Source organism: Prionailurus viverrinus, chromosome B4, assembly GCF_022837055.1.
Source record: "Prionailurus viverrinus isolate Anna chromosome B4, UM_Priviv_1.0, whole genome shotgun sequence".
Lineage (NCBI taxonomy): Eukaryota > Metazoa > Chordata > Mammalia > Carnivora > Felidae > Prionailurus > Prionailurus viverrinus.
The window spans coordinates 52645542-52658671 of record NC_062567.1 but is presented as its reverse complement, the minus strand read 5'-3'; the positions used below and the strand labels follow the sequence as shown (position 1 = coordinate 52658671).

Here is a 13130-nt window from a genome sequence, read left to right as displayed (position 1 = left end):
GGCTGCTGCTTCTCTGTCTTAGCTGTGTCTTCGCTCTCATTTTCTAATCTTTAATGTTGGAGGGCCCCAATATTGGTTTAACTTCTTTTTCCTGTCTACATTCACTTCCTTACTGATATTATCCAGGTGTGCCACTTTAAATGCAAGTAAAATGTCCACATTTTAGGTGGAGTCCAAAAGATTCAATTGTATAAAAGGAATTGCTGCATTATTTTAAGGTTAGCGTGATGCAAAAGAAGAGGAGTGATTACTAATTGAGTGATATTTACATTCTAAAAAATTATGGGATGTGTTGCTGTGAGTTTGTGTGTCATCTGAGTGCAGCGACCACCTCCGTGGTGACAATGTTCAAATTTGTATTTCGAGCCTAGACCTACTCTCTGAATTCCAGACATATAGTCAACTGTTCATCTGCCAGTTTTATCAATATCTACTAAAAATCTCAAATATGCCCAAATTTTCTTCCCATCTCCAAGACTCCTACACGATGATCTTATTTATCTCAGTTGACATCAACTCTGTATCCTCTCAGTTGATGAAGCCAAAAACACTGAAAGTTTTCTTGACTCCTCTATTTCCAACCTGTCGTGAAGTCCTGTTGGCTCCTTTAACTTCAACCCATCTCTCACCACTTCCACCGTTAACGCACTTGTCCAATCATCATCTCTCATGTGAATTATTGCAGTAGACTTCCAACCAGTATCTCAGCCTCCACTCTGACTGCCTTCCATTCTATATCCAGCAGAGCAGCCAGAGTGGTCTTATCAAAATGTAAGTCAGTTTATGTTACTCTGCTTCTCAAAACTCTGCAGTGGCTCCACACTTCATTCAGAATAGAATCAAAGTGCTTATAACGAACTACAAGGTTAGATAAGATCTGGCCCTCAATACAACTTTGAGTTCTTCTTTTACTCCTTTTCCTCTCTGTCAGTCCATTCCAGTCCTACTGGCCTTTTCCTTGCTTTTCTTCAAACACAACAGTTGCAATCTTACCTCAGGGCCTTTGCACGGGCCATTCCCTTTTCCTGAAAGTCCCTCCTCTTAGTATTTACATGTCTTGCTCTTTTACCTCCTTGCTTTCTTCACCTCTCACACCAAGGAGTACATTGAATGTCCTGTTTACAATTTCAAACTTTATCCCTCCCCCAGAATCCCATCTCTCCTACCGTATTATTTTTTTCCAAAGTTCCTGTCACCTTTGATAAAATATTTATTGTATTATTTATTTGCTGCACTACAATATCAGCTTCATATGAGTAGATATTATCTTTTTGAATCGCTTTTCTATCAGTGCCTATTACAATGCCTGGCATATTGTAGATAACCAATAAATATTTGGTAAATGATGAATGAACACATGAATAAGTGGTGAAGAAGGTAGTACACCACAATCCTTTCAGTATTGGGATCTCTAAATATCACTTGGTTTTCACATAGCAACTATCACTCATTTTGAAGAATGACTCATTGTTATGATAGTTTGTTTTTTCTTTTAATGCTGGTGGAAACAATGGTGGACTCACTAGAATGAAATTCCAAAATAATTGGCAATGTCCTAGTTAAAAATATAACTTGCACAACTTAAGGTTTCGTAAGTAGGTGCCTAATATGTAAGGGAAGTTTAATATCTAGGTTGTCTAGTAAGGAAGGACGTGGACATTAACTGGGTTGTTAACATACATATGACAGCATAGGCTTTTCACTTATATATTGTCATTTATTTTTTGCATTTCTGTGAGGAACATGCTGCCTTAATTTTGCTGACATGGAGTTTTCTGCTCAGGAAGATAAAATGACTTAAAATTACTTGACCAACATCACATAGTAGCTGGTAGCACAGCTGGGATTCAAACCCAGCTTTGCTCCCCAAGCTCACAGTCTTTTAGGACACCAGCTACCTTGCCTCTTTAATATTTTTAAAGGGACATATGTTTAAATATGTATTATGCCAAGACCAGGTATGTGAAAAAAATCACATTGCCCAGTGATTCTTGAATATTTATAGCCAAGAGTTACCTCAGCTTCTGGATTTACCTCTAGTTCCCACCTAGTTCCAGGATGAATCTTATTTTATTTTATTTTATTTTAATTGAGAAAAAAATAAGTGAAAATGAAACACTGGTGTTAGGTTTCTATGTATATACCCTAGATCTGGATAAGTGGAGGGAGACTATTTCAAGTCATGTTACACAATGAACCCTTTAGTCCTTTTATAAAGAACAAAGCGGTTTAATCTGTATAGTAAAATTATCCTGAGAAGGATACAATCGGCCTGATTACACTTTAACAGCCACTATAGATTTTTTTGACTCCCCTCCCCCAATTAACCTATTGCCTGACCTAAATTTGGATGGGAAAATAATAATAGGACAAAATACTTTTCTCTGAAGTACATTCTTCGGGTACCTACTTTGGCTCATAATGACTCCAAGGGAAAATCACAAGCAAAGTACTGCAAAGATTGCAAAGATCATATGCTGTTTTGAAGTGAAATGAGGTTGCCCAGCTCACACATTGGCTCTCCACCCCAGACCTCTGGAGGCTGCTGCTCATCAGAACCCACGTTGTCTCCACACCCGTTCTGTAGCCACACCAACAGGAAAAGTGTTCTCCTGGCACTTAAACTACAGCTCAGAGTCACAGAAAGTTCTTTCCTCTCTCATGCCCCAGTGTTAGTAAAGTGACTTTTTAGGCCTGGGGATGTTTCATGTCCCTTTTATTTTGGGATTTCACGTCTTGAGACAGCTGGTGAGTGTTAATGACCAGGCCCCAGTGCTCAGGTCTGCACGTCCACTCTTCCCATTTCAGAACAAGGGAAACATCCTGGGAAGTAGTTCTCACAACACAAAGGAGACACTAAAGCCTTGGGACGATCCTCAGTGGGAGAGGAGCTATTTTTCAATTTGGCTTGGGACCAAGTACTGAAAAATGTGTAACCATTGATTACATATTACTCCTTTTGGCCAAAAAGTCAAAATTATACAAACACACAAGAAAACTTACTATATTTTTCCCACATTCTTTCTTTTCCCTAGATATATTGTTTAAAATTTGCACAGTTGTACAGAAGATCCCATGGGAATGACACTTCCCACACGAACAGCTTCCTTGCTTATAAGAGATTCAATTCAATTTTCTGGCAGCTGAGGGGCCAATTTAAGTCTAAGTAATTTAACCCTAGAAGTCCTCTTATGCCAGTATGTGGGGGAAGGGAAGGAAACGAACGATAAATGCAAATCTCTATGAGTTGAGAAAAGATTGTTCTGTGTGGTATTTGGCTTGGCATTATCTTCATGCCATATTTGCCTGGTGATACAAAAGAAAAGGTAAGGAGATATAATTACATAGGTATAGGCATTCATACAAGATATACTGAGATATACTATGGCGTAACTCAGGTCAACTGCCACATGTTAAGATCCATATTCTAGGAACTAAGCTAGTTGTGGGAGATTCAAAGGTGAGTTACATTCAGTCCTTGCCATGAGCTTTGCCATCTAAACAGAAAAAAATGGGCTAGAATTTAAACATGGTACCTCACTAACCAAAAGCAAGGATAATACCTACAACAAGTAGTTATGATCGATTACCTTACAATCACTTTCAACACAATGATGCTATCCCTGTGGGCCACTCTCAATCACAGGGATGAAATGCATTAGCAATTTTAGCTAATGAACTGGCTAGACTAATGAGCCATCCAAAGCAAATTGAAATAGAGAAATAGTTTACCTATCTCCAGGACATAATTTATATTGTCATGCAACTGCATTATACTCCTATGTAACTCAAATTATGACATTTTCTAAACAGAAAAAAAATGGAGTATGAGTGAAATTGGAAGGGTTCATGGAGGTATTCTGTTTCTTTGATAAATGTTGTTGTTATTTTAGTCATTGTACTCTCAGAGCCCCCATAGTGTCCTGTAGCCCTCATATCTCAAGGACTCAGGAAAACCTCATTCTTTTTATGCTATCGGGATTCACTCTACTTCACATAAAATTCTGATAAAATTCAGTCTACAACAAAGCCTACAAAGAAATGCATTGAATATTACTTTATGCCAGGTTCTATATCAAATGCCTGTCCATATATCATTATACTGACTCTTGGTAACAGCTCTCTAAAGAAGCTGATATTATTCTTGTTATTCAGAGGAAGAAATTATTTGAGATTAACCAACTTGCCCAAGGTTACTCATCAATTAAGTGGTTATATTGGGATTCTGAGCCAAGGTATAAACAGTGACCAAATATGATAAGATATAATTTGTTAATAACAAGCATTTTTGCTTTATGTATAATTGCTAAATGAAAATATCTTTGTGTTTGCCAGAGTGGCTTTGAATTTAACAAAGCTTTAATTCCACTTGAAAGAACAGGGTTGTATCAATGTACTAATTAAGGTCAAATACTTTTCTCAAATAAAAGAATGATTTGGAGAAGGCTGGAATGTTAAGAAAAAGCTGTGTTGTTGTTTTTTTTTAATCCTTCCTTTTCTGGGAAATCAACCAATGCTGTCTTGTTGATATAATTTCTGCCAAGACATTGAAAAGTACTATATATCTAGAATATATATGCTCTATAGAGTAGCCAGAGAAGGGGGATACTTTAGTGGTGGTGTTTGAATGGGAAACAGGAAATCAGGCTTCAAAATAGTGTTAGATAATGTGATTCAATTAGCCTCAAAGCCTAAACATGCTTTTCTTTTGTTATGCCTTAATATTCTTTTTTATTCTTTTTTCCACAGTGGAAATTGCTTTTACACTGTGAAGAAAGTATTTGTTTAGTAAAAGCGTAGGTAAGAATTAATTTTTAATACAGTGATAAAATCTTACAGAGCATAAAATTTATTTAAAAACACATACACATATAAACTATCCTTAAAAAGACAGAATATCAAAAACAAATCAGCTTCCTGCCTGTCCTGAATAGTCACTTTCTTTTCTGTTTTATTTTTAAGCTTATTTATTTATTGAGAGAGAGAAAGAATCCTAAGCAAGTCCTGCACTGAGTGTGGAGCCCCAACAAGGGGCTCTATCTCACAACCGTGAGATCATGACCTGAGCCACAATCCAGAGTTAGACGCTCACCCACTGAGCCACCCAGGTGCCCCTCTTTTCTGTTTTTAATCTCTCCTAAAGTTGGGATGAGAATAGCTGAAAATAAGCTTAGTCTCTGAACTCTGGTTCTGGAGATCTATTTATCTGCTCTTCAGTTAGTTCTTTATCTCATTTTATAGCTTCTGTAACACTTAGAAGAAATAAAACAATTCCCTTTGAGATCATAAAGCTATGAACACATATGGGATTGCAAGATATAGAGAAAATATATATTTATTATCATTTTAATGATAATGATAACAATTTTTTAATATAATTGGCTACTTTATCTCTAACGATTTACCTGTGATGTTTAAGAGAAGGTTCTTTGCTTTGGTAGTGAACCTGGGAGGATGTAACACATGTAGCTACCACAGGTCATGATCCAGCCATGTGGAAGATGCTGGTTCACAATGGGGGAAATAAATCCAACACACAGGAAGACACAAAAGTGAGAGAGAGAGAGAGATGGAAACAGAGAGACAGGGAGACAGGGAAACAGAGAGAGATTGAGAGAGAACTGATGACCTCGAATTCCTGATTCTAATCCCTGGGGGTCCTCAAGCTGCTCTGGCTCCTGGTTTCCTGCAGCCTGGCTTCCCATCTTTAATTCTGCAAGCTACACCAGCAGCTTTCTAGTAGGGTCTCCTGTATGGCTTTCCATTTGCTGTTGTTGCTGCTGGTGTGTTGTGATTTTTGCTTAAGCTTGCTCAGGTGGAGTTTCTGTCCTCTGCAACCAGAAGCTTTTATGCATATAAGAACATTATCATCCCAAGTGCTGAACTCCAGCTGTTCTGTGACCAAGAAGCAAAGGATTACACAGGGTATTGGTCCAGCCTATGAAATAGTTTTCAGGGGCTAAACATCAAAAAGCCTGGAAGACTCCATGGTAATAGTTTTAAATTCTGGTTTACCTGAAAAGTCCCAATTTACACCCATGGTCATGTTCTCCGGTCTGCTTAGCGTCTGTCTCAGAGGGTTTTTTTTTTTTTAACGTTTTATTTATTTTTGAGAGAGAGAGAGAGACTGTGCACAAGTAGGGGAGGGGCAAAGAGAGAGAGAGAGAGAGAGAGAGAGAGAGAGAGAGGAAGACACAGAATCCAAAGCAGGTTCAAGGCTCCAAGCTGTCACCACGAGAGTCCATATTCACTGAAAAGTCAAATACTTAATTTCCAATTATCAAATAACTCATGAAGGATATGTAATTTACAGAAAATGTTTGTTGACATTTATCATCACTAACTGTATGAAAACCAAGAGACATGATCTACTGAAGGAGAATCAGCATCTACTTGAAAATTGAGTTGTTATTTTTAGAAGAATGTGCCCAAAGACAACCATTTTATAAAGTAAGCTGTAATGTGTGTATTTATTATAAATCACTCATTTAAATCAGTAACTTTTATTAATTGTTTCATGTTTTCAGTTTCCAAGTTTGGTCATGCATTTTGGAAAGAGAAAAGATATTAGGCCCCCAAAATATATATTTTTTGTGAATGATTTATTTGTTGACAAGTAAGAATAGAACATTCATGTGAGAGAAATAAATATAGGTATAATAATACCTATATTATTATAGGCATATTATAGGAAGACTAAACCTTAAGTTCCTTCTGTATAACAGTTGTTTAATAAATACTTGTGAGCCAAATAGGACAGGATTTCCATGGGTTACTAGATGGATGTTGAATATCTTTCAAGGGCTGCTGCACTCTAATTAGCAATTTTAAATGTTGTCAGTCCTTTCATCAACTTGTGCAGGACCATCTAAAAGTAATTAATACTGCACATTTAGAGATTTCACTAAGAGGGTCCTAAATATAATTGCAACAGTTCTTTTTGCTGATACAGATTATTTGGCAAATGGCTCCTGGCAATTTTAAAGAATGAAAAACAGCTGTTGGCTGAACTCCTGGTTAAATTTAGGAACCCTTTTCTATGCAGAGCTACTATTTCAGGGGCTGCTTGGGTGTCACTTTGCCCATAGTTACGACTATATTTCTATTTATTTATTTATTTTTAATGTTTTTATTTTTATTTTACTTATTTTGAGTGGAGGAGGGGCAGAGAGAGAGGGAGAGGGAGAATCCCAAGCAGGCTCCATGCTGTCAGCGCAGAGACTGACACGGAGCTCTAGCTTGTGAACCAAACTGTGAGATCATGACCTGAGCTGAAATCAAGAGTCAGATGCTCAACTGACTGAGCCACCCAGGCACCCCATGACTATATTTCAGTTTACTAGATTTGCCTGTAAGAATTAGGTAAAAATCTTCTTTCTAACAGGTCTTCAAAATGTAATGGTAGTTCTTTGTGTTTTCTTCTGTCAATCCTATCCTTTCATTGACCTGCAAATAAAAAATTACATGCTGAAAGGATCTTTAGAACTTTTTTAGAAATTAAACAAAGCTTTTAATATGCTAATATTTTCCTAATTTAATAGTTTTATGGATTAAGTTATTTTTATTATAATTTGTATGTCATTAAGCAAGGAATTAGTATAAAATTTATCTTCTAAAGAAGTAAAAGGACTATATAGTTTCACTTTTCTTCCTAGTTTCAAAGTCTCTTTCTCTCTTTTTCCCCTCTCTTTCCCATCCTCTCTCTCTCTCTCTCTCTCTCTCTCTCTCTCTCTTTTTCTCTCTCTGTGAATGTGTGTATAACATCAGACCTTTAAAATTGAAATTGGACTCTAATTATTTGGAAATCCATGGCAAGTTAAATGTAGGAGTGTGTTGGGCAATTTTCCAAAGAATTTAGTCAAAGGAAATAGCTAAGGCTGATAATTAGCAGATAGTTTGTTCATTGCCTAAATTCAACTGATAATTGCTCATAACTGTTTTTCTTTGTTTACATAATATAAATTTGACCCCACTGTACCAAAATATATTGCTGACAAAGAAAGTCCAAGACATTTTGACACTCAAATTTGCTCTTACTCTTCCCTTCCATGTAAGAAGACTAAATTAGATAGAAACCTCAATTTATCATCTTATTCCAGAGGAACTATGGTCCAGGCAGATTATCACTGGTTCAAGGTTCTCTCCTGTATCCCCTATTTAAACTTTCCCCACAAAGCCAGAATTCTCCACGGAGATTTCCTGCATGTGAAGAGTAAAGCGAGAACATTTGTATGTTAAGATAGCATAATGATGTAGTGGTCTCGAATCTTACTCCCTTAATACCCAAACAAGACTAGTCACAAATGATAATGATAGGCAAAGCTAACGATTCACCAAAACAAATCAATCGCAGAACAGATTGGGGCATACATTTCAAAATGTCAGAAATTTTATCTGTCGATAATGGAAGCCAAAGAGTGAGGTGGTTGAGCTTCTTTCTCAGCAGCCTCATCCAAGAAGCAAAGGGGGAACTGATAAGACCCTGAGAAACACCACTTATAGCCTTCAGCTTGGTGAGAAGCCAGCTAAGGAAAGAGAAGAAAGTACAAGAAAAGAATCTATGTACAGGTCAAGCAAAATTTCTCAAGAGTGGAAATCCCTGCATCCTGTCAGAAGACCTCAGTAGAGGTTCCATGACACTGAGCTGAGGTGGAGAAAATGAATCACAACCCAGAGAGGTCACACCTTGACTAGATGTAAGAGTCTCTGATGTAGGATAATTAAGGGAATCTTGGAAGATCAAGGAGAATCTACGTCCTTAGCAAATATTTCATTCAGCCCCATCTGGGTTTTCTCCCATCCTTTCTCCATACCCCAGACTATCACTGGTGTACAGCCTCTGATACTACAAGTGTAGAATATAACGGGGTGGGAGAGAATAGCCCAGGGTAACTGGAGAGAATATTTTTACTATCCCTCCCCAGAAAAAGTTCAAAACCAATCATTTAGGAAAATGTCTGTGGGCATAGAAAGCTTCTGAATTGCTTCACAAGCCTGTTTCACATAGACAACTAAAGGAAGAATTTTGACATTAGTCCTCCAAGTGTGTCAATACAACATAGCTATATTTTTCTAACCCCAAAGAGTATTAACACTCTTTCCCACAGTTATTTTGACTCTTCTGATGTTCCCTTATAATAAAATTGTCATTAACATCTGTTTTAAGCAGCAAGACATTCCCACGGTAGCAAAACTGATGATTTTTTCATATGAAGAATGTAATGGAAACACATGAATTGAGGGAAACAAACAACAACTTGTAAAATCTTTGGATTCAAGAAAAAAAAACTTTGATTAATTAATATAAATCTTATTTTGTGGAGAGGAATGTGAGAAGGGTACATTAGTCACAGTAGATTCTTCTTTACTGAAAACCTTAGAGAAGAACCAACCCATAGCAGCACATCAGTTATTCTGAGACAAGACTCAACTAACTCTTCTCCATCTTCCTGCCCTTTCTGGGGGCTCTCTCAAGATGGAAGGAGCCTTTCAGATTCAGTCTTTATTGTCATCAATGGGTCTTGCAATGTGGCAAGACAAAAACTTTTCCTTAATAGCTCTAGTACAGGATAAACCTAGGTGCTGAAAGCTATTGTATGTAACCAGAGAAAGCATTTATCTTCACTATTATAGCCATTCAAGGGCTAAAACTGCTGATATTTCCCATTCCTACTGATATAAATTTTTACTCGTTTCCTTCATGAAGAGAAGTAATGAAAGAGGGCAAGCACCACAGAACTAACTTTATCCATATGTTCTTTTTAGAAAGGTTCTTGATTACTTTCATGAACAAGAGCTCTCCTCAAACTGCTCAAAACTCATGTAAGTCTTGTGGATCCTTTTAAGCACCACATTGTGGTATTGTACCCAAAAATAAGTATGCTTCACAAAAGGCAAAGGGACAGTTGGCCTAGCAAAAGCATTCTATGTAAGTGTCTCGAGATGTTCACTAACATTCTAAAAAGTTCTTTGCATAATTAAAAATTTAAAAGATTAGCTAGAAAAAATTCTCAAAGCTATCTCATGTCTCTCTCTCTCTGGTCTATTCTTGTTTGATGTACAATTCTCCTTAATTACATTCCTTCTTTTATCTGTTTGAGAGGTATTTATTGGGAGCCTATTACTATCTGCTAGGCATTGGGTCTATAGACTGTTGACAAAAACGCATATTCTCTGACCTCATGGAGTTTTAAGTCTACTACAAGAGGCAAAACCAAATTCATGCAAATGACTATATAATACCAATTTATAAATTTCAATTTTTCCAGTTGCACAGAATTTATTACTTTTATAGGTAGTCATCATATTTTTATAGTGCTATGAGAAAATTCTCCTAAATCTATTTAGTAGTGTGGGCCATCATATAGTGTGGGCCTCAGGTAGTGTGGGCCATCACTTTTCATATGCTTCTAAGGAGCCATCCTAATATGTTTGCACCATCTTCTTCACTCTTTGCCAGGGTTTTAAATCCTGTGTCTCAGGGAAGTGTTCTCTAGAGAATTCAAATTTATGTCCCACCCCTTTTGATCCACCCTCTGAATTCAGCTCCATGTAGATTCTACAGCTCCTTTAGGGTAGAGTGCCTTTTCTCCTTTATCAGGTCTAATATATCTTGGCTGAGTGACTGCTATCCTAAAAGCTGGGAGGGCAAGTGAGGGTAGATCCCCCCTTCGTGGGGAGGAGTAAGCTATTTCTGAGGCTCACATGGCAGGGGAATTTGGGGATTCAAGAATTTCAGATGATCCCATCTCTGTGTCAGGGTCTCATTCATTCCCGTACAAATGATAAGATGACTAACTTAAAAAAGTTCAAGGATTCAACAGTGAAACTACTAGAACAACAACAGCAAAAGCTCAGTAAGTTCTCCAGTTTCATTACAAATAAACAAAGCCATTAATTTCCTAAATTTAAAAATCAGAATTTATAGGGGCGCCTGGGTGGCTCAGTCGGTTGAGCGGCCGACTTTGGCTTAGGTCATGATCTCACAGTTTGTGAGTTCGAGCCCTGCATTGGGCTCTGTGCTGACAGCTCAGAGCCTGGAGCCGGCTTCCGATTCTGTGTCTCCCTCTCTCCCTGCCCCTCCCCTACTCATGCTCTGCCTTTCTGTGTCTCAAAAATAAATAAAACATTTTTAAAAATGTTAAAAAAATAAAAATCAGAAGTTATAAAATACAACTTCAAGATGTTCTATTCATTCCAGTATAAGGGTTAGGTATCACATTTTGTTGCTAACAACAGTTTGTTAAAATGTCTAATTTTTAAATAATAATTTTTCTATAGAACCATCACAACCTATAAAATACAACTTTAAAGCCTTACATTTACAATATTGTATCAGTTATGAGATGCATTTTGCTGCTAGTAACAGAGACTGAAAATAGAAGTTGAATAAATAAGACAAGAGTCTCTTTATCTTTCACTAAAAAGAGGCCTAGAGATAGGTAGCCCAGAGTTGCTATGGCTCTACAATTGTTAGGCTTATCTCTTTCTGTCTGTCATTCTTACAGAGCAGCTTTTCAATATCAAGTTTATTCCATGCTTCTTTTTTTTTTTTAATTTTTTTTTCAACGTTTTTTATTTATTTTTGGGACAGAGAGAGACAGAGCATGAATGGGGGAGGGGCAGAGAGAGAGGGAGACACAGAATCGTAAACAGGCTCCAGGCTCCGAGCCATCAGCCCAGAGCCTGACGCGGGTTTCGAACTCACGGACCGCGAGATCGTGACCTGGCTGAAGTCGGACGTTTAACCGACTGCGCCACCCGGCGCCCAGGCGCCCCATTTATTCCATGTTTCAAATAGCTGCTGGAGCTCCCACCATCACACTCATAGTACCAAAAAAGCAGGAAAGTGAAGGTCACATGGTACATGCATCCTATCTGTATGTCTCCACTTTAATAGAAATTTTCAAGAGTGTCATCTAACAACTTTCACTTTGTCCCACTGGCCAGAAATTAGCCACAGGCCACACCTAGCTATGAGGAAGGCAAGGAAATATAGTCTTTTAACAGAGCACTTTGCCATCTTGAATCAAATCAATGTTAAGAAAAGGACAATGAATATTAGTGTTGGCAAGTAGTAATCATTGCCATAAATAGCATTTAGAATTACATAATATTGAGCACTACTGAGGATTTGTTCTTGGGCATATAAAATAAGATTTGAACAAATTAAAATTTACTGAAGTTGAAAAATATCTTTGAATGTAATTAGAAGTACAATGGTGGCTTTGGGTGGGAGAAACCCAAGGATAGAATAGATTGTTGTCAAGATGCTAGCTTTTGTTTTGCGTGGTAGTTTGCAAGTGCTTATTTAATTGTTAAAAATTAATAGTTAACTAAATGCATAGGAGCAGACCATTCACAAACAAATAGTGTGTCATGAGCCAAGATTTTTTATTAATCTATTTCAAAAAAGAAAGTGCAATTTTGAAATCCTACTTTTTTAACTAAAAAATGACTGTAAAATGTATATGGAAGTATAAATGGGTGATAAAGCCAAGAAAGAAAGAAAGAAAGAAAGAAAGAAAGAAAGAAAGAAAGAAAACTGGGAGGGGAGGAGAATAAAGAAAAAAATGTGCACTGTCAGATTTCTAAAATTCCTGACACATCATTCTAATTAAGCACTTTGCCTCTGAGAAGGAGGAACCAGATCCTAATCATTAAACCATGCTGCTATTGATTCATGGTGACATCCTTCACATATTTTATTGAGAGTAATGGAAAGGAATTCGTTGTTCATCCTCCTACACTAAAGAAAGATGATTATTTCTGTGCTTATACTACTATATTTTCCCATGACTCATCTACAGGTTTCAAGGTGCCTTTTTATGCTGTGTCATTACCGCCTTCTGCTGCAGAGACTACTGGTTACCTATTCCAATATTTATTCCCTCTCTTTCTACTTCAATCTTATCCATAACCATCAATAATGTGAACATGGAAGTGTGTAACTACCAGAAAATTTTCTTAAAAGACAGATGGTGTGCACCCTTTCGCCTTTCTGCCATTTCTTCCTTCCTGCTGCCTATGAGGCAGAGGTGACGCATTTGGGAGCATGATGGATGGGAGAATTCAGTGCTTCTCTGGAATCCCTGTGACTCCATGGAGGCACTGTTTCAGGCCTGGGCTGC

The 13130-nt window shown here is 37.4% G+C and overlaps 1 pseudogene; it reads right to left on the bottom strand.

The window, feature by feature from the left end:
• The window catches only part of LOC125170582 (cytochrome c oxidase subunit 1-like), a 46070-nt pseudogene that overhangs the window by 16076 nt on the left and 16864 nt on the right, over positions 1-13130 (bottom strand).